General features: G+C 37.8%; 1 protein-coding gene across 3 annotated transcripts in view; it reads right to left on the bottom strand.

The window, feature by feature from the left end:
- The window catches only part of BICD1 (BICD cargo adaptor 1), a 212,160-nt gene that overhangs the window by 119,934 nt on the left and 70,137 nt on the right, over nucleotides 1-22,089 (bottom strand). The gene's annotated exons all lie outside the window — the stretch shown is intronic.

A 22,089-nucleotide genomic window follows, 5' to 3' on the forward strand; every position in this document is an offset into this window, starting at 1 on the left:
CCAGAAAAAATTCCCAAAAATATTTTTGAAGAAAGAAAAGAATAGTTTCATGAGCTTTTTAATACCTTAGCAGTAAGGATGATCAATTTTGAACAGTACCCTTAAGAGATAAAATCACCAAACAGCATTCAAATTGTCCGGTACCACAAAAAGACATTGAAATGTAGTCACTGTATAAGAAAACATATATGTATCTACTTATTTATACAAAAACAAATATAGAAGAATAAACCAGAAACTAATGAAACTGATTACCTACCAATTGGTTACCTACCTACCAATGGGGTGGAAAGAATGGGAGAATGAAATGTGATACAGGGGATGAGGGGGGAGTGACATTTTTCTGCATGTCTTTTCATATAGAAAAGACATATGGGTTCTGGTTCTTAGAATTATAGTAATGTTTCACATACCTCCCAAATAAATAGTAATTAAAATCAACCTCTATGTGTCGGGGAACCCAAATGGAACACAAACAGTAACAAATGAACCCAGCTGTATTACAAATGAGCAAGAGAACCACATTGAAAGGGGTAGAGAAGAAAAGATATAACCTGAGTAATTCTGGAAATTTGTATTTTTGCTATATACTGTAAAGCTAAAGACGAAAAGAACTGTACCCAAACTCTATAGTCTAGCTAGCAAATTTGTTTCTCACAGGGATTATGGGATCACAATTCTGAAACTTCTTTACAAGTATACTAGGGTTGATCAAATAAGTAATATATTATGGATAATGAAACCCAGGTTTCTCACTGTTAGGGAAAGAGATTACAAAGAAAGAAAGAGAGAAGTCTAGAAGGAAACTAGAGGGATTGGGTTGTAATTAGAAGTATCAGGATGAACTAATAGTTTTTAATAGATAAATAAATACAGATAGATAGAGATAGAGATAGATGAGATAGGCAGATAGACAATAGATTAGATAGATTATAGATAGAGAGGGAGGTGTTTATGTGTATTTATACATGCACATATTTCCTAGCTCTGTCAGCTGAGAGGTCCTAGAAGCAATGACATACCAGTAGCAATCAGCATCCCTTGCACCCAAATTTTGTTTCTAAATATCAATCTCCAATTAAAAGAACTAGAGCTCTTTGGGGAAATGACCATTTCTAGGGCTGGAGCAAAATGAACCTGGTACATCTTGCGGTGCCAAAGGGTAAGTAACAAAATGCTTTAAAAAAATAATTGGGAATATGTCAAAGGACACAAGAGCTTACCTAAAGGGACTCCCAGTGGCCAAATCTGGGATAATTTGGTAAACAAAATAATTATAGTAATGAATCATAATCCATAGAATAAAATTAATATTCATGAGTCTACACTGATATAAGAACGGAACAAATGGGAGAGCAAGGAACAGCTCTTACAGTAGAATTCTAATTAATACATGTAGAATGAATGACGGAAATAAAATATATCAGCATTTGGCAAACACCAAGTAATAACTGTTGCAGGCAAGAATTATCAATGGAGTATAAAATTAATGGGCAAGAAGTACGATGAGAAGCAGGATATTTGCATAGTCTTAAAGCATCTCCTCCCAAGATACTTATTAATTCCAATGGGAAAAATAGTGACTCTGCAGTGGAGAAACCTGGTAGACCTTAACTAAGTGACCAAAAGTGAGATCAGCAGCAATGAGACATATTGACATCGTGTACCCTCTGATATACTGAGAAGAGTGTAGCATCACTTCTGTGGTATTCTTGCCAAAATGCTAAGCCAGTTATAACCATAACAAAACACCAGACAAACTCAAACTGGGGGATATTCTACAAAATTATTGGTCAGGACTCTGCAAAAGTATTAAAGTCTTGAAACAGAGATAGACTCCTCCAGAGGAGATATGACAATTAAAGGCAGTGTGGGATCCTGGATTGGATCCTGGACCCAAAAATAGACATTAGTAGGACGATTGGCAAAATTGGAACAAATTCTTTAGATTGGTTAATAACATCGTATCAATGTCAATATCTGGTTTCCATAGTTGTCCCGTGGTAACATAAGATGTTAACACTTGGGGAAGCTGCGTAAAGGGTACGTGAAACTTGGTGTAGTATTTTTGCAACGTTTTTCTAAGTCTACAGTTATTTCAAAATAAAAAGTTAAATAAATAAATGTAGTCTCTGCCCTAAAGGAATTGATCTGACAAAATACTGGCATGTAGAGTTATGGAAGAACAAATGGACACTAACACCAAAGAGATGTTACACTGAATTAGAAGCAATTGTGACTTTACAACGTACTTGTGATATTATGACATTTTGAAATTTAAAACGTCATAACATGATGCTTCTGGACTATGTATAATCCATGAAGAGAAAGCTGGAATTAACCTGTGAAACTCAGTTTCACATTTGTTACAAACTTCAAGGCAGAAAAGGTATGTGCTAATTATTATAAGGGACAGCATACAAGTTAGAAGACAGCATGAGTTCATGATTTTAAAGACAATCTGGTATTCTTCTCCAAATTATACTCATAGAAAAAAAATAATAACCTGCAAACCCATGTCTCAATAAAGTATCTTTTTTCAAATCTCAACATGGATTAAAATCAAAAGATAGATCCTAAGCATCACCTGAGAAAGAAATATTTCAGTACCAATGTTCTTCTGTACAGAGTAGAATATTCCTGGTGTTTAGCTTGTTCAGTCTCTGGATAGAAAGACATTCTTATTTGAGTAGCCAAATTTCTACATGTGGCAATAAGCATATAGACTTATGAACAGATGAAAAATTATCTTTGTAGGTGATGCTGACTTTGCTTTTCCATCAGTAATGGTCACATTCTGTGAGGTCAATTCTGAATTCATGACCCATTACAAAGCCCTTGGAGGGAAGAGGTCTGGCAGCGCATCTCCCCACAGTGACCTCAGGAACTCTTCAGCAGACCCTCACCCTGGCAAAGGAACCCTGACTACATAGCCAAGTATTAGAAAAATTTAAAATTACTATGAACTGTGTGTTAAGCACCTCAGCTAGCTTCTTTTTCACAACTACTGTCCCACTTCTATGTCATAGAAAACTGTCACTGGGTCATTTTCTTTACTCTGTGTGAGTAAAATAAATAGACTCAGGCACTCTACGGCTCTCATATTATTCTCAGTACACAGGTAATGCTCTCTTGGCGGCTAAAACAACTTCTAAGGTCTTAACAGAAAGTGAACTGATGTAAAGTTTTAAAAATTGTACTCCAGATCCAGCACCTAAGGAAACAAAAAAATTCAGATATATACATAAAATAGATTTTCAAAAAAGAACCAAGAATTGAAATTGCAAATACAAAAATCTTGATGAATCCTTAATTCATATTTATTGCAGCTTAGAAACCTGAGCTGAACATATGGGATTCCAAAATTAGTCATTATTTTTATGAAAAACTCGGCCCTTCACTGGACCTGATTTGAAAACCAATGAAAGTATATGAGGTTATCCAAGGACATTAACCATGGTGTTTTTTACTTAAAATAGAAAAAGAATACCAATCCTGCACAGATTTAGAGATGCCCCATGATCCGCATTTGCAAATCCACTGAGAACTAATACTACTCAGAAAATATCTGCATTTTAGAAAGGGAGAGTGAAGGAGAAAATACTTTTGCTTTACCAAATTCCTGATTGTCAGTAACTGGAATTGGGCATGACAGCCAACTGACATCTACCATTTGGCTAACTGTGCAAGTTGACTGACTAGACCTGTCTGGCTCTGCTAGGTACCTCCCTCCTCCATCATCATTCCAAGTGTATCCTGACAAAGCTGGGCCCCAGAGAAGAAAAACAATCTTTTTCAAGGCTACTGAAGCTGTCTCCTTGGCAGAAATCACAAAACTAGCTTCAATGTCTATTGATAGGCAAACCTAGGGTAGTCATGCTTCTAGTTATATTTTGTTCAAACAGCAAATTCCTTTTAGGCATTGCAATCATTTCATGGATAACTTTTATTTGAAATTAACTAGGTAAATTGACATTTCTATACAATTTTAGAATGTATTATGGTTTCACACCATGTGTATGTATTGTGATAATTGCACAATATTACTTTTAGTATGTTCCATTGCACTGTATCACAGTTGCTTTAAATTACATACCAGTTTAAGTCCAATTAGCTATATAATAAGTACTTTGCTTTCTCATTCTACTCACACAACTTCTTAATCCAAAGAAAATTGATATTTTATACCCATGTTCAGGTCAATATATTATCTTTTAAGCAGAATTTTCAGACTGATTATCCTTCACAATATGAAAGATGAAAGAAACAAAAGTTTGGTTAGTATTATTTAATAATATCATGTTATCTTAAAAATATGTGTCCTTGGTTATAGAATTTTCATTCTTTCATCTTAAAAATTGTGGCAGAAAAGTGTACCAGGTCACCCAAGGACATCAAACTATTTTTTTATTTGAAACAGCAAAATAAGACTAAAATTCATTCCTGCATTCATTTGTTCATTCAATCAGCAAGTGTTTACAGAGAACTCTAACAGGCACTGCTTTAGGCACTTAGGATTCAGCAATGTTCTAGAATAAAACAAAATCTCTGCTACTGGGAGCACACACTCTAGTGGAACATAAACAAATAAATCAGTAAGTGTGTGGCATAAAGCCAGAAAAGTTCTAAAAAGAAAACGAAAGCCAGGGTAAGAGCATAAAATAGCGTTGCCCAATAGAACTTTCTGCAATGACATATCTGTGTTGTCCAATACAATAACCACTAATCATGTGTGGCTACTGAGCTCTTGAAATGTGGCTAGTATGACCAAAGAATTGAACTTTTAATTCTACGTAATTTAATCAATTTTAATTGTCACATATGGCTAGTGGCTACCACATCGGACAATGCAGATACAGAGAGTAAGGCAGGTGCAGCGAGTGGGCTCCTCATTTAGAGAGGATGTTAAGAGAAGGGGGTGACCTTTGCACAGAGACCGGAACAAAGGAGGGAGTGAGCCAGAACCCAGATTTTCCCCAGAGGAGGAAGCCTAAATTTAAGTGTTGCTAAGCAAGAATTCCAGCATTGCCCTGGTGCCTCTTTAAAGACTATCAGTGGCAGTTCTTTCAAGTCTCAACTACAGCACTTTAAGATCTGAGTGCTCCCGGGCATATGATTTAACTCTAGAAAGGAAAAGGTTATCAACTGGCCTGTCACCGTAAGCCATCCTCCCCAATGAACTACTTTACCTTCTTTGAAAATACAAAAAAATTATTTGACCAATTATATTCCTCTATTGCCTCAGCTGCCAGGAAATCCATCATTTAATGCTCTACGGGAATTAACTAAAATACCTTAAGTTTCTGGTATAACTATCTCTTGTTTTCTCTATATCGTCTTGAGTTTTTATTGTATTTATTCCATTGTATTGATTTCTTTTACTTAAATGTACTTCAAATACTTTCAGAATAGAATGAATATGAGTTATAATCCCACCAAATGGTTTAAATGATGTTTAACTGCCATTTGTTTTAAATTAAGTCCTAAGGAAATTCCATGTTAAAGAATGGAGTATGAGAGTGTGGGAGATCAAATTTGGTCACTCTGAAATATATCTCTTTACTTTGATTATTTTCTCTGACGGACATTTGACTTCCCCCAAACTGCCTAAAGAATTTAACATTGAAGGTCTGTTTCAGGAAGGAGCCACTACCATATGATGGCTGTAATATAATGTAAAATAGATGTTACAATAGGAAAGGCACCACCCAAGCCCATCTTATCAAAAATTCTGTCTCTCCCAGGCCACATTCTCTAGGTGGTCCTGTAAAAGGTTGTCAGACAAACATTTACATTTATAAGGGAAATTTCCATTTGTAAAGGTATCTCCCTCTCTGTACTGGGAAGAGGGGGGATGACCTCATCTCTAGAAATTTATCAACATGGAAGGTGAGGCCTTAAATCTGCATAATAACCTTACTCTTGTTTACTGTGCTTTTCTGGTAATCTCCCATAACTGACTCTCCCCACCCCCAACATCCTCCTTTGTCTTTAGCTGAAGATAGTATTTAAGATGAGAACCTCCACCATTTTGTTGAGAAACTCAGTTTTCCTCATATCTCCCATGTTTACACGTTATTAAACTTGGTACTATTTTCTCCTGTTAACCTGTCTTTCAATTATTTGACCAGCCATAAGAACCTTAAGGGAAAAGGTGAGGAGGATTCTCCCTCTTCCCCAACAAGAGTTTAAGAGGACTGAAAGTTCTATTAAGGATTCATTCTCATTCCGTAGAAAACAATGAGCCCAAAGGATCTCAAAAAGCATGCAAAAAAATAGGAATAAATTAGCTAAACTTGTTAGAACTACCTAAGAAATGTTTCCCAAACCACTTATTCCAGCAGCAAAGCATCTTAGAGGGTATGATCCAATTAGTAAAGAAGGGATCATTGGAAGTGAGATAGTCCAAAAGTACCTAGGTGGAAGAAATCAGTTTCCATGACTCTCGGCTCAAAAGTTATTAGGAGTCATAAGGTTTCCTTGACAGAATCAAGCCTGATCCTTGAAAGGGCAAATGTACTCAAAAGAGGCAAAAGAGGTCTAGAGTGTGGGCTCCTGAGTTTGGACCAACTCTGCCACTTACTAATTGTAGGACATTGAGCAAGTTACCTAACCTTCTGTGCCTCCATTTTGTCATCTGTAAAATGGGATAATAATCATTTTTATCTTATAGTGTTGTGAGGCTTAGAAGAGAAAATCTATGTATCACTTGGAATAGTTCTTGGTACAAATATTGTAAGCGCTCAATAATTATTGGCTACTAATAGCAGAAAGAAGATGAGCTTTGGAATCAAACGTATTTGGGTTTAAATTTGCCTCCTCTGAAATCTTTGGCAAGGTTTTGAATTTCTATGTCTCAGTTACCTCAATCTATCACATATCCTTAACTGATTTAAACATCATATTACATGTAAAATGAGAATAATAACATCTACCTTAAAGGTAAGAAAAGCCTAGCCCTAAACAGTAAGCATATCAGGTACGAGATATCAAATCCACCGCCTTGGGCACAGTAAATGCTTATTAAATATCAGTGCCCACTCTCTTCTCTCCTGCCCTTTGGAAATCTCAGATCTGACACTGGCAGACTGCTGCTTCCTCTGATATAAGGGTTTTCCTTGGACTTGTGCTGACTCAGGAGGCTGTTCATCTCTCTATGGAGAACAGCTCCCTCCACATTTCTGAAACACTAAACCTCTTACCAGAAAGGGAGCTCTGATGTATGTTTTTTCTCATTAAGTCATTAAAAATGTAAAAAGACAAACAAATTTCTCAAGGCATGCCCTAAAGTTTATTTTAGCAAAGAATTCAGTTTTATCTTCTTTTAGTGGGAATTTTCAACTCAATTTCTTCCATCTTTTCTGGCTTTTAACCTAACTCCTACCCAAGTATAAATTCCATCCATCTGGGAAACACAGCATATCTGATTACCAATTTTTGATTCTCATTTCACATTCTGTAAACCATTTTTCATTTATCATAAAAATGAAAGATATGCATTTTTAACTTGATGAGACTATAGTTTTTTTAAACAATCTATCACACATATTCTTAACTGATTCAATCACCATATTATGTGGCTTCAAGGCATCATTCTAATGAATAACATACCATATTTACTATACTTCTTAACTAAATATTCTATGATAATTTAGTTTAATGCCCCAATTTTTACAAACGTAATGCCTAATAGCCTATCATTCAAATATATATTTACTCAAAGCCTAGACTTTTTTCTATCCTTGATAGTTTGTAACTGGTGCCTTTTTTCTTGCTTTACAAACTCCCTTTTTAACTATTCAGAGATTTTTCTAAATTTTGTTGTTATATATGAATATACACAAAAGGAAATTTATAAGAAAATATAAGCACAAAAAAATAACATCAAAATGAATTTCTGTAGTTTAAGAAATACACAATTATCCATTAGTCTCAAAGCTTCTGTCTGCCCTTCCTTGGTTCCATCTCCTTCACTGTATTCCCAAGCCCTCCCCAAGTAAGCACTATCCTAAGTTTTGTATTATCATTTTATTGCTTTTCTTTATAGTTTACCACATATGTATGTATTTGTAAATAATATGTCATTTAATATTGTTTGTTTTAAAAATTCATATAATGGAATCATTCCATATGCATTCTTTCGCAATCTGCTTTTTAAAGTCAACTTTAAACTCCTACAATTTATCCATTTATATTAGTACAGGTTTAGTTCATCTGTTTGCATTGTCATAAAGTAGTCTACTGAATAAATATATATCTCTTTTTAATAATCCAGTCTCCTGACGATGGATTATTGGATTGCTTCCAGTTTTTTGCTATTACAAACAATGTAGCTACGTACATATGTATATCTTCTAGGCTAGTACTTCTCATAATACATTTGGTGAAAGAATAGTTTTATTTCCAATCCTTGGTGGACTAATGCATTTGTAAAATACAATAAGAATAAATTACTATAAGCATATACCTACCATATGACCAAGCTGTTCCACTCCTAAGTATTTATTTACCCAAGATATAAAGCATGTGTTCACACAAAAATTTGTAACAAATGTTCATGGCAGCTTCATTTGTAACAGCCAAAAACTGAAAACAACTGGAATGTCCAACAGGTGAATGGATAAACAAATTGTGGTATATCCATTCAAAGGAATACTACTCAGCAATAAAAAGGAATGAACTACTGAAACATGCAACAACGTGGTTGAATTGCAAAATAATAATGCTGGGTAAAAGAAGCCAGACAAAACAAGAGTACATACTGTAAGATTCCATTTATATGAAATTCTAGAGAATGTAAACGTATCTATAGTGACAGAAAGCACATGTGTGGTTCCCCTGGGGAGGGGGTGGAGGTAGGGGTGAAGAAGGTGTGTGGAAGGGCAAAAGAGAGGATTACAGAGGGGCACAAAAATATTTTAGGGACTGATGAATATGTTTATTATATTGGTTGTGGTGATGATTTCACAAGTGTATACACATGTCAAAATTCATCAAATTGTACACTTTAAATATGTGCAGTTTGTTATATGTCAATTATACCTTAATAAAGCTGTATAAATAATAAATTATTAGAAAAATATGAGAAGAAAAAACCCAAATATAAGCCCAATTATTTTTAAAGACTTTTAATTTTTTTTAGAGCAGTTTTAGGCACAGAAAAATTGAGAGAAAGGTACAGAGATTTCCCATATACTTCCTGCCCCCACACATGCATAGCCTCCCCCACCAGAGGGGTACATTTTTACAATCGATAAGCCTGCATTGATACATCATTATCATTCAAGTCCATAGTTTACATTAGAGTTCACTCTTGGTGTTGTTCATTCTGTGGGTTTGGACAGACATATAGTGACATGTATCCACCATTATAGTATCCTACAGAGTGGTTTCACAGCTGTAAAAATCCTCTGTGCTCTGCCTATTCATTCCTCCCTCCCCCAATCCCCTGCCAACCACTGATCTTTTTACTGTCTTCATAATTTTGCTTTTCCAGAAGATCATATAGTTGGATTCATACAGTATGTAGTCTTCTCAGATTGATTTCTTTCACTTAATAATATGCATTTCAGGTTCCTCCATGTCTTTTCATAGCTTGATAGCTCATTTCTTTTTCGTTATGAATAACATTCCATTGTCTGTGGATGTACCACAGCTTATTTGTCCATTCACCTACTAAAAGACACTTTGGTTGCTTCTAAGTTTTGGCAAATATGAACAAAGCTGCTGTAAATATCCATGTGCAGGTTCTTCTGTGGATATAAATTTTCAACTCCGTTGGGTAAATACCAAGCAGCAAGATTGCTGAATCGTATGGTAAGAGTATTATTCGTAGGAAACCGCCATACAGTCTTCCAAAGTGGCTACACCATTTTGCACTCCTACCAGCAATGAATGAGAATTCACGTTGTTCCTCACCCTCACCAGTATCCAATTATCCAATTTTTTATTATTAAATTTAACAAACATAAAATTATATTTTAATAAATTTAACCAGAACAAGCATAACATAAGGGAAAGAAAGGTAACCATTATTAGTTACCATTAGTAACCATTATTTACTGGAAGTGTGATTAATATAAACTATATTTATCTTGATGCAGACCTGTAGGAAATAATCTGCAAACCAGCGCTGGTCCCCAGATATACTTTTAATAGTATTATCCTAAGTCACGTGTGCAAGAGTTCCTCTAGCAGTGGTTCTCAACCCTAGTGCCCCAATAGAATCACCTGGGAAGCTTTTTAAAAACAGACACACAGATTCCATCTCCAAATATTCTGAGTTAACTGATCTGGGACAGAGATTCCCGAACATTTTTGGTTCAAGGCACATTTGGTGTCTCAATAATTTTGCATGGCACCCCTAGGACAAAAGAAATGCCAAACAATTCCATTTACCAAATAGTTAGGTCAAACAACTTAGTAAGTCTTTGTGTCCTCACAATGTAGTAGCTGTATGAAAAACTAATGCACATAAATGGAAAGAAAAAAATAGTTTAATTTCCTTCGTAAATAACCACAATTACTTACTAACGGGATGTGTGCACCTGTTGGGCACTGCACAGCTTCTCAAACCCTGGAATCAGATTGGACCCTGCCAGCCTCATTTCTTGTTCCACATTGATTTTCACGTGGTGTCTGCTTTTTATGAGAGCAACCACAGAAAATCTAGCTTTGCAAAAAATTGCATAATAAAAAAGAATGTAGCAAGTCTAAGACTGAAACTGTGAACTGAACTATCTTGAGCTACTAGTTCACACAGTATACAACAGATGCCAAGTATCACTGTGTTCGCCTGGAACATGTAAAATATCCCATGGTCCTCTGTGGGTTGGCAGTGGTGCCTCTGGGCATCTAGGCACACGATCGTAACCACAGGTCTGGGGTAAGGCCCAGTGTAAGTATTTCTGACATCCTCGCTTTGAGATTCTAATGTAAAGAAGGGTTGAGAACCACTGCTCTAGGGCGCGGATCAGGACCTGAATGGCCAGGTTGTAGATTACACACAGCTCAGTGCTTCCTGGCAAGACCACAGAGTTCTCCAAAAGGGCTGCGCGGATCCACACTGCCACCAGCAGTGCTGAAGAGTTCCTCTTGCTCCACATCCTTATCGTTGACTTTTTGACTTTAAAGTTTTTGTCCCCCTGGGGAGTGTGAAATAATACACCTGGTGGTTTTAATTTGCATTTCCCTGATTGCTAATGAAGGTGAGCATTTTCACATTTTTATTGACCCTTCACATTTCCGCTTCTCTGTAATTTCTATTGAAGGCTTTTCTCATTTTTCTACAGAGTGTTTTCATCATTATTAATTTGTTGGTTATATGCATGGCAAATATCTCCCCCTAGTATTTAGGGCTTGTTTTTTCATTCATTTTACAGTGTGTTTTGACGAAATAGGGTCTCATTTTCTTTTCTTTTTTTTTTTTTTTTTGAGGAGATCAGCCCTGTGCTAACATCTGCCAATCCTCCTCTCTTTTTGCTGAGGAAGACGGCCCTGGGCTAACATCCGTGCCCATCTTCCTCCACTTTATGTGGACGCCGCCTCAACGTGGCTTGCCAAGCGGTGCGTCAGTGCGCGCCCGGGATCCGAACCGGCGAACCCCTGGCCGCCGCAGCGGGGTGCGTGCACTTAACTGCTTACGCCACTGGGCCAGCCCCTGGGTCTCATTTTCTAAAGAGCAGGTTTCTATTTCCTTACTATTTGCAATTATATGCATAGCAAATATTTCCTCCCAGTTTGTGGCTCCCCCATCCCAACTCTTTTAGTGATGTCTTTCAATGAAGTAATGTCCTTGATTTTAAGGCAGTCCAATGACCAGTCCCTTGCTTTCTGGTTAGCACTTTTTGTGTCTCATTTAAGAGCCTTCCTAGGGCTGACCCCTTGGCCTAGTGGTTAAGTTTGGCATGCTCCCCTTCGGCAGCCTGGGTTCAGTTGTCGAGGGAGGACCTATACCACTTGTCAGCGGCCATGCTGAGGCAGCGACCCACATACAAAACATAGGAAGACTGGCACAGATGTTAGCTCAGGGCGAATCTTCCTCAGCAAAGGAAAAAAAAGGAGGAAGCTGCACTAAAATAAAAGGAAAAAAAAAAAAAAAAGAGCATTCACTCCTCCAAGGTCATAAAGCTATTCTATATTTTCTTCCAAAAGTTTAAAACTTTTGCCTTTTTACATTTAAGTCCCTTAATCCATCTGTAATTGATTTTTGCATATGAATGAAGTACAGATCTATTTTAATTATTTTCTATATGAATAGTCAATTTCCCTAGCACCATTTAATGAACTGCCCCTCCTTTCCCACTGATGTCGAGTGCCAAGTCAGCCATAAATCATACTGACATAACTGTGCCTGTTTCTAGGCTATCCCATAACGCTCTACTGATGTTCATAAGGTATTAAAGTAAGGAGTAGTTCCCCTGAGAAAGAAGTACCTTGTATTATCTAAACCTTATTCATTAAGTTACTTAAACTTTGAAATATCTGCATCAAACTGGATGTCATTACTGAAGTATACTAATGGCGATCTATTAAATGAAAACACTACACTTTGTAGAAAAGGAGCAAATCCACATTGATTTTCAAATTTAGTCAGTGAATATACAAAACCTAGGGTTTTTTTCCCTTTATGTAAGTACTACATGTAATTATTAAAGAAAATATAGGTAATATCAAAAGCAGAAAAAAAAATTACCCATTGTACCACCTTTCCTCCTCCCATGCCCACAATTTAGGCAAGAGCAGGACCTCCAAATCTTTGCCCACCATTGCCCACTGGGCCCCTTGGGGTCTTGAACACTTTTTCTTATTCATCAGGGTTTGGGCCTCAAACTACGATCTTGTCTTCTACCCTCGTTTACTTGGCTCAACCAAAAGGACTCCATCTGCCCAGGCTGGCAGCCACCCACACTCCTCTCCCGTGGCCCTCCTGGGCTTCCTAGTTTCTCTCTTTGTCGGCAGGGTGATACATGTCATGAGAAATCTTGGGATCAAAAGTCTTGGAAACCATTGTCCCCCGATTGTTGTATATGGTCAATCTTATTTCTGATGGTTCACTTCAGCCTCCCTTGGATGTGTTAGAAGCTAGTCTCCTATTACTACAGCCACCAAGCAAATTACAGAGACTTTAAAATCAGCATAAGTAAAAATATATGTGCTCAGCAAGCAATCTCAAAAAAGATTGCTTGCTTAGCAGAACGTCTGTCCAGAAGCAAAATTCAAATGCACACATTTTATGAGTATTATAACCAGAAAGAAATTCTTCAACTTTTTTATAGATTCTGTTTTCTGAACAAAACACGTATAAAATATAGGTAAGATATTTTTTATGGGTCTTATCCAATGAGTGTCTTTGTCGTTTAAATGTAGATAAAAAGAAATTACTTCTTTCTTTTTTTTTTTTTTTGTGAGGAAGACCAGTTCTCAGCTAACATCCAACGCCAATCCTCCTCTTTTTGCCGAGGAAGATCGGCCCTGGGCTAACATCCATGCCCATCTTCCTCTACTTTGTATGGGACGCGCCACAGTATGGCTTGATGAGCGGTGCGACGGTGCGCGCCCGGGATCTGAACCAGCAAACCCTCAGGCCGCTGTAGCAGAGCACGCGCACTTAACCGCTGCACCACCAGGCCAGCTAGGAAATCACTTCTTAAGTCATCATAAGTCATATTCTGGGTCCCTAAGTATAAAAATAATAAATTTCACATTCCTTTTCCCAATTAAAAATCAAATCTATCTCCAGTAAAAAAAAATTTTTTTGCGAACTTTCCCTCCCTTTCCTTTCGTTCCTTCCAACACACACTCATTGAGTGCCTATGCATTTAGGTACCAAATCTTTGGAATGTCAAGACCTCATTATACTGTACGAAGAAACCTGGTGGTTTTATTTATATGCAGGTTTTGTATAAAAACAAGTCTATCCCTTTAAAGGACAACTGTGAAGACATTCATCCAATTCAGCTCAAGAAAATGAACTGAAATCATCTTAGGCAGAGTGACCTCACCACAATCCCTCTAGATAAGAGGGATCCCCCAGAGGAAATTATTCCAGTTCAGGGCTCAGGAAATAAAAGCTTTGTTTCCGAAGAAAGAACTGTAGAAAGGAGGTTTTCATTCAGGAAAAAGGTTATTTCATACTATTCCAGGAGAATAAATACAGTAGGCTTTTTTGAAACCTAAAAAAGAAAGTAATGAGGGAATATTCTTGATTTTGCAGTTATTAGCAAAAAGCGGTATGACATGGAGTTACCAATATGACCTAGATTTTCTTAAAACTCAGTTGTGACTAGAATGTAAGAGAACAAATCAAGTGACTTTTATTATTAATCAGGTAAGAAAAGAAAAACATTTCTTGGACAGATTGTTTCCTTTGTATGCCAGCACTTACGTTCTTATCGGTTAACAAAGTGAATGAACCATATGTTTTGAGTGTGTCTTCTTGTCCTCAAGTAAAGTAATGTGATCTTTCACCTGAATTTTGAAAAACCGCCTCAGCCTAGAAAACATTGTTTATAATAACTAATGTCATTATTCCCCATTTTGCATATAAGGTTCAGTAACCTGCCAAAGCTGCCAGCTGGTAAGTGGCCAGGCTGGGATTCAAAGCCCAGTGGCCTGACCCCAGAGCCTGCACATCAATGCTTCCACACTGTGTATAGCAGAACTGCAGCAAGAAATTAGAAATGAGAAACCTAATAAGAATCGTTAATAAGATAATATGAAACTTTTGCTGTAAACTTATAGGAAGTCAGGAAATTAACTAAAGTAGTTTAAGCAGAGAAAGATATGAGCTTGTTTAGGCTAAACTAGAGTGAAACCATCATCTAGTTATCTCTGCCCTAGTTTACTACTACAGAAGTGCCTGTGAGCTGCCTATACAATATCCACTCTTCTCTCCTCCTTAGTAAGAAATGTTGATGTTATTTGGGATGCAACATCCCCAACTTAAAGACTACTTTTCCTAACCTCCTTGGCTTCTAAGGGTGTTCAAGGAAATGTAAGCAGAAGTTAAGTAGATGGAAGCCAGGGAAGCTCCTCCAAAGGGGCTGATTCAGTTCAGACATACACACTTTTGCCAGTCTACCTTCTTCCAGCTTGGAATGTGAACATGATGGCTGGAGCACTAGGAGCATCTTGTGACCATGAGGAGACTTTTGGCCTGTAAACCAGCACTAAGGATGGCAGAAAAGAAGGTGGGAAGGAGCCTGGGTTCCTTGTAACTGTGGAATTGCCATGCCAGCCCTGAACTACTTAGCTCTGGACTTCTTTTATGTTTAAGCACTCCTATTTGAGTTTTCTGTAAAACGTAAAGTTTTCTGCAAATCCTAATCCTAAATGATGTAGTGTCTTACATAATTTTTGAATTTTTAATTATCCTCAATACTTTCCTGCCAAAAATTTACAAGAACTCTTAATAAAATTTGTTCTAATTCATAATAACTTCCTTTCTCCCTTGCATTTATTCCTCCCTGCAACTCATCCTTACTGGCCTCACATTCATGTCTTTATGAAGACACGAATTTCTCTCAGTCCTACCAAGGAGCTTAGTAATGTCGACCTTTCACAGAGTTCATAGCATACACTGTTAATGGAAAAAATTGGAATATCGATAAAGGTGGAAATAAGCAGTAGATGCAAAAGTCTGTGATGTCAAAGGGAAAAAAGATCGTGGGAAATTTTTATTTTTATTTATTATGTTTTTGTGTGAGGAAGATCAGCGTTGAGCTAACATCTGCCTATCCTCCTCTTTTTTGCTGAGGAAGACTGGCCCTGGGCTAACATCCGTGCCCATCTTCCTCCCCTTATATGGGAGGCCGCCAGAGCATGGCCTGACAAGCAGTGCGTCGGTGGGCGCTCAGGATCCGAACCGGCAAACCCTGGGCCGCTGCAGCGGACCGTGCACACTTAACCGCTTGCGCGACCTGGCCGGCCCCTGATCGTGGGAAATTAAAGTTAAGAACCTTGTCTAGAATCACAGCGCCAGTAATTGATGAAACCAGGGCTCGAACCGAAAGACTCCTTTGTGATGTTGGTCTTAAAGGAAACCACTGATAGAGAACTGGCAAGAAGAAAGTGGAAGGAGCTTCCAGTTGAGGGTGACCAGTTTAGCAAGGGCCTTTGGAAGGAGGAAGAAAGAGGTGAACAGTTCTTATTTACAGACCATGAGAAGCCATGAGACAGAAGGGCCATTTTAAGAAAAGCAGACTCTGGTGCAGTACAAAGAACTAAAGAGGAAATGTGAAATAATGACATAAGTAGGCTTAGAGGTGCCTCTCACCCACCATCGTGGGGAGGAGGGGGGTGGGGAAACACCAGCAGGAGCACCCAGCTACAAAGCAGGGTTTTCAGACAGCCCAGTCAAAGTACACAATGGCTGTTTTTTATTACCAAGTAATGCAACACTCATCTCTGACCCTGACCCTGACTATGGAGGACTTTCAGGCTCTTCATTTTTTTCAGTATTTTTAAAAGGAGCATTTATCAATATACATTACTCCTATAATCATCTCTCCCAAAAATGTATTAAAAAGTCTGTGAGAACTTTAAGGGTATTTGGTCCTTTCCCCAAAATCAACTTTATAAAGGACTAAAAAAAAAGAAGATATATGATGTCTGCTTGTTGCTCAGAGATTTGTGTTAGTGAGTCACTCACAGCCAGATGACACAGGTGAAGGCCAGTCACAATACCTAGGACTTGAAGATACTGAGACTATGAATCCTAACCCAGGCTGGGTGAAGGCCCTTTCCTCTCTTACTTATGGCTGATCTGTATCTTGTCATCATAAAAGCATCTCCTAACTAGTTTGTTACCTTGAGACACCCAGACTTCAGAAGGTTAATCCTATCTCTTGTGGAAAAGAGTCATTAACGTTGAAGCTAAACCTACTAACTGGCTGTCAAGGAAGCTGTCTTCGGCCCTCTAAATGTAACATCCTTGGTAAAGAGCTTAAATTCCTTTGTTAGTAAGCAAACATTAAGACTATTTGGTTTCTTCCTTTGGGCCTGATTGTAATAATTTGATAAGCATAAGCAGATTATTTGCTTCAAACCAATACAAATATGAATTTTTCTTCTACAGGCCCAAACCTTTCCAACCCAACCCCTACCTCCATCAAGGCGTTTAACTTTTAGGGAGAAATGAGAGAAGTGAAATTTGAGATGCAGACATTAAAGATATAAGTAAAATCTCAGAAAGGAGAAGATGCTTTGCTTTGAATGACTGATGTCTTTTAGTGAGATAAGCAAGTGTGGATGGTAAACTTCTCACGTCTAGTTATACATGGTTGGTCTGACATGTTATTTAGCCCTCAACCCATCTCACACTTCTCTTTGATTTTATGCCTCACCACATCTCTGATCTGCCATTATACCCAATATCAACAGGGCAGGGGTGGGGAATAGGGGGAAAGAGGAGAAGAGGAAGGGAAAGAGAACACAACAGCCTGGCCAACAGTGGGGTGAGGCTCAGTAGGTGAGGTGGTCTGTTTTGCACATTATTTAGTAATTTCTTTTAACTGAAAATCAAAGTGTCTTTTTCAGTCTACATCAAATGTACCCATATCAAAATGGCTATGTCAAAGCAACAGAAGGTAAATGTCACAGGGCTCTTTCTCAGGGTTATTCCTTCTTTTTTTTTTTTTTTTTTTAATTGTTTTTAACTAGGGGAGGGAACATGATGAGATTTGCATTTAGTTTTTATTTTTTTTAACTTTTTTGTACTTTAGTTTTTATTTTATTTATTTTTTTTGCTGAGGAAGAGTCACACTGAGCTAACATCTGTTGCCAATCTTCCTCTTTTTGCTTGAGGAACATTCACCCTGAGCTAACATCTGTGCCCATCTTCCTCTGTTTTGTTTGTGGATCACTGCCACAGCACAGCACGGCCACTGATAGAGGAGTGGTATAAGTCCACACCTGGGAACAGAATCAGGGCCGCCGAAATGGAGCTCACCGAACTTAACTACTAGGCCAAGGGGCAGGCCCTAGGCTTATTCTTTCTTAAAGGCACATTCTAAGTTCTAACTCCATGTACTTAACAAGCTGCTCTCAGCGCTGTGATTGAATTTCCAAAGGTAAAACTGTGAACCCAAGGACAAAGCTATTCCTACCAGGTTTCATGAGGAAATAAACATCAAAAACTTGAAAATACTTTCATTCAGTCTCAGTTAAAATTAAAGAGAGAACTCATGGGTGATGAAGGTACTTAGTGAGAAACCTCAAGAAAAATAACTTTGATACAGGTTATTTAAGAATTCAGGGTGTAGGGTCAAAAATACAATGAGTTAAGCAGTAGTTTCACTTGGTGGTCTGAAGAGCACAGTGAACAAAGAACACTTAAGTAACAGGCACAAATTTCTGCTTTAAGTTTAAATTTGCACATGCTCTGTCTCTTGTCAAACTAATAAGTAGCTCTTACATGTTAGGTAAGTAATTTCAGGGAGCTCTGTGATACGAGATTTCAAACCACTAAGGCATAGTCTGTAACCTTAAGACTACGTATGTTTGTTATAGAAAACTGAATTTCTTAGAATGTATATTACGGACAAATGATTGTTTACATAAAGTTGTAAACTATGTTTGACATAGAAAATTGATTTTGCTCACCCACCTTGTTATAATTAACCCAATGGCTATGACCTCACTAATCTTGTTACAATTAACCTCACCCACATACAAACTGTGTAGACTCGAGTTCTAGTCAAGAAAAATATCTAGATTCACATACTAAGATATTTTCCTCCTAGCTACATAATAAAATGAAATAGCATTTACAGCAGATTCCTTTTCAAGACCGCAAGGCATAATATTCTTCCACGTACTTGTCAAGCTGTTTGCCCAGGTGAACAATATATTTTTCTAATAAGAGAGCTGTTTGCCTAGATGAGCAAACTGTTTGTCCTGATAAATTGATTTGCAAGAATTTCCTAAAGCAAACAGTGAAATTATTTATTAATTTACTGCCTAATCTTCCTGGGCAAGAATTTCCTGGAGCAAAGAGTTATGTCATGTTGACACCGGTGGGCTCAGTTCTAATACCTCCTATTCCACATGTAAATAAATGGTTAAGGAGGAAAACCTGACTCAAATAGAGGGCTGTTCAACCATAGAATTTTAGAGGTTCGTGAGTAGTTTAAGCTCATAAACTTACTGCAGAAGAAACTGAGACCCAGCAAGTTTAAATAACCTGTCCAAATTACATAGCTAGTCAGTGAGAGAGTGGACGACATAATCTAGTTGTTTTGCTCCGAATCCAATGTTCTTTCCATTACATGACTCAGATCCTGCTTTGAAATAGTCTTTTAAACACAGAGGAACGTATAAATAGTCTTTTATAACATCTATAAATGGTTCCCAGAATCACAAGCATCTCCACAAATGTAACACAGAGATCTGAGCAAAGGCACAGCATTTGCAAAGTTATCAACTCTAACATATTTCACATACTTCACAATGAAGAAATTCAGATATGAATGTGAATTCTTGTCCATTTTACATTTATTTTACGTTGTTAAAGACTACCCTTATACTTTGGCAAAAATGTTCATTCCACCATTTGTTCTTCTGCACTCTATATTTGGAAGCTATTAACATGGACCCTCATGTCAACTTGTACTAGTAAAGGACTCTGACTAGTGCTCCAACATCACAACCATCACCAACACTATATAAAGATGTGATCATCTTCTGCTGTTCATTTTTATGACTCTCAGTCATCCAGACAGTGTCTAACTCAGACAGCATGTTGGTTTTATGTTTAGATTGCTGAGACAGTGGAACGATTTATAATATGGCACATAGCCAAAAAGTTTCCTACTGTCTAGGGCTCTGTGATCCAATATGGTAGCCACTAACCACATGTGGCCACTTAAATTTGAATTAACTAAAATTAAATAAAACTTAAAAATCAGTTCTTTGGTCACATATTCATATTTCTACGGTAGAAACCTATATGTACTTTCAGAAATTTGGAGGGATATGTCGTATTTGGCCACTTTACTACAGAATGTACAACACTCTAGTAAATGGGAATCATTAAATAAACCACAAAGCAGGGTTATATTGGTCAGGATAGGGTAACACAGAGACAAGGAACCACAAAATCTCAGTGTCTTAACACACCAAAGGTTCATAGTTCTAAGTACATGTTCCTGGTCAGGCCTTTCTCATGGATACATCTCCTCTGAGGAGAGATTTGGGAAGATAGGATGCTCTGAATTCATCCCAACAATGATGAGAAAGAGAGAGAAAGAGAGAGGATTTTGCCAGATGTTTGGAAGCTAGGTCCGGACGTGCCACACATCATTTCTCCCCATAATCCATTAGCCGAAAGTACTCTTTTGGCCCCACATAGATGCAAAAAGGTTGAGAAAGGCTATCTTCCTATAAACACAGGAAGAAAATAAAATGGTTTGGTGAGTACAGAGGGCTGTCTCTGCCACAGAAGTCAGCCAACATTCAGACCTCATCACACCAACAGATGAGAGTTGTTTACAGCAAGTCTCAAGATTTTGTAACTATGGTGGATTGTATTATTATTCAAAAGTATTCCTCACCCCTCACCATGGAAGGATTATACATCCCTGCCACACTGACGCCAGGCTTGGCTGCATGACTTGTGCCCCTCTCTGCAGGACTGCACATCCCAAGTGGCCATCTGATTTGGTTTGTAAAATGTGTGTGGCATGACATGTACCACTTTCAAGTAGAAGTTTTAAGATCCGTTGTATATTTCCATCGTGATTTTTTTTCCCTCTACCAAAAGACAAGCAAAGTCTCAGAGAGGGGCTGCTCCTTCTGCTCATGTCTCAGAAGGACAATGACACGGAAAAGAGTCTTAGTTACCTGCAACGGATGTGGAGCATGAGAGAGAAACCTTTGTTGTTGCAAGCCCCTGAAGCACTGGGGGTTGTATGTTACCACGGCATAACTTAGCCTAAGCAACTAATAAGGTATCAAAACCATAGCAGTGGATGTGGCTCTAAAGAGAAGCATTATAAATTAAGAATAGGACTTGCTTATGATTTGCGATTAATAACAAAACATTCCTGTGACTAGTAGAGAATGTGACAAAAGCAGTAACTTAAATTAGGCACAACCGTGGGGCGGCCCCGTGGCTTAGCGGTTAAGTGCGCGCGCTCCGCTACTGGCGGTCCAGGTTCGGATCCCGGGCATGCACCCACGCACCACTTCTCCGGCCATGCTGAGGCCACGTCCCACATACAGCAACTAGAAGGATGTGCAACTATGACGTACAGCTATCTACTGGGGCTTTGGGGAATAAAAGGGAGGAGGATTGGTAATAGATGTTAGCTCAGAGCCGGTCTCCCTCAGCGAAAAAAGAGGAGGATTAGCACGGATGTTAGCTCAGGGCTGATCTTCCTCACAAAATAAATAAATAAACAAATTAGGCACAACCTTTACCTTGGACTTCTTTACTTGTAAAATTACTTCCCAGGTCCTGGGGAAGGGACTCTACCAGGCACTTGGAGATGGCAGAGTCCCTGCTTCCCCTGCCAGACAGTGAGGGCCGTGGAAGGAGTGGGGTTCCTGGGGGTGGTTCTGCTCCTATGTTCTCTGGCACTATTAGTTCAGGCAAATGAAAGAGTAATGAGACTTCCATCTGGATAAAACTTATACACAATAACATGTTCATAACAACTGATTTACAAACAAACTTCCAGAATTCAACAAATCATACTGAAAAAGCACAAAATTGGTTCTGCAAGAATGTCACTAATAGGAACTATTTTGATATAAAACGAATAGAAAACTATGATAATATAGAACATAGAACTAATTTGACATAGCTTTTCTATTAAACCATAAAACACATTTTATGAATTGAAGAAAATTTAGGTTTCATAAACTTTGCACATAAGAATGAAAATCAGGAAATCAAAAGTTGAAAGAATTTAGCCTTCTAATTCATCTACGTATTTTCCAAAGTTTCAGGTGAAAGGAGTTGTATGGCAAAAGGATTCCTATCACCCTCATTTTGCTTTTCTTAAGTCTAAGTTTTCCTGCTATTATTTTAAGTAAATTCTCATTAAGTCTTCACCTAGGATGAAAAACAATCATCTTCCATATAAT

Source organism: Ceratotherium simum, chromosome 17 (assembly GCF_057802395.1).
Source record: "Ceratotherium simum simum isolate JZ-2026a chromosome 17, ASM5780239v1, whole genome shotgun sequence".
Lineage (NCBI taxonomy): Eukaryota > Metazoa > Chordata > Mammalia > Perissodactyla > Rhinocerotidae > Ceratotherium > Ceratotherium simum.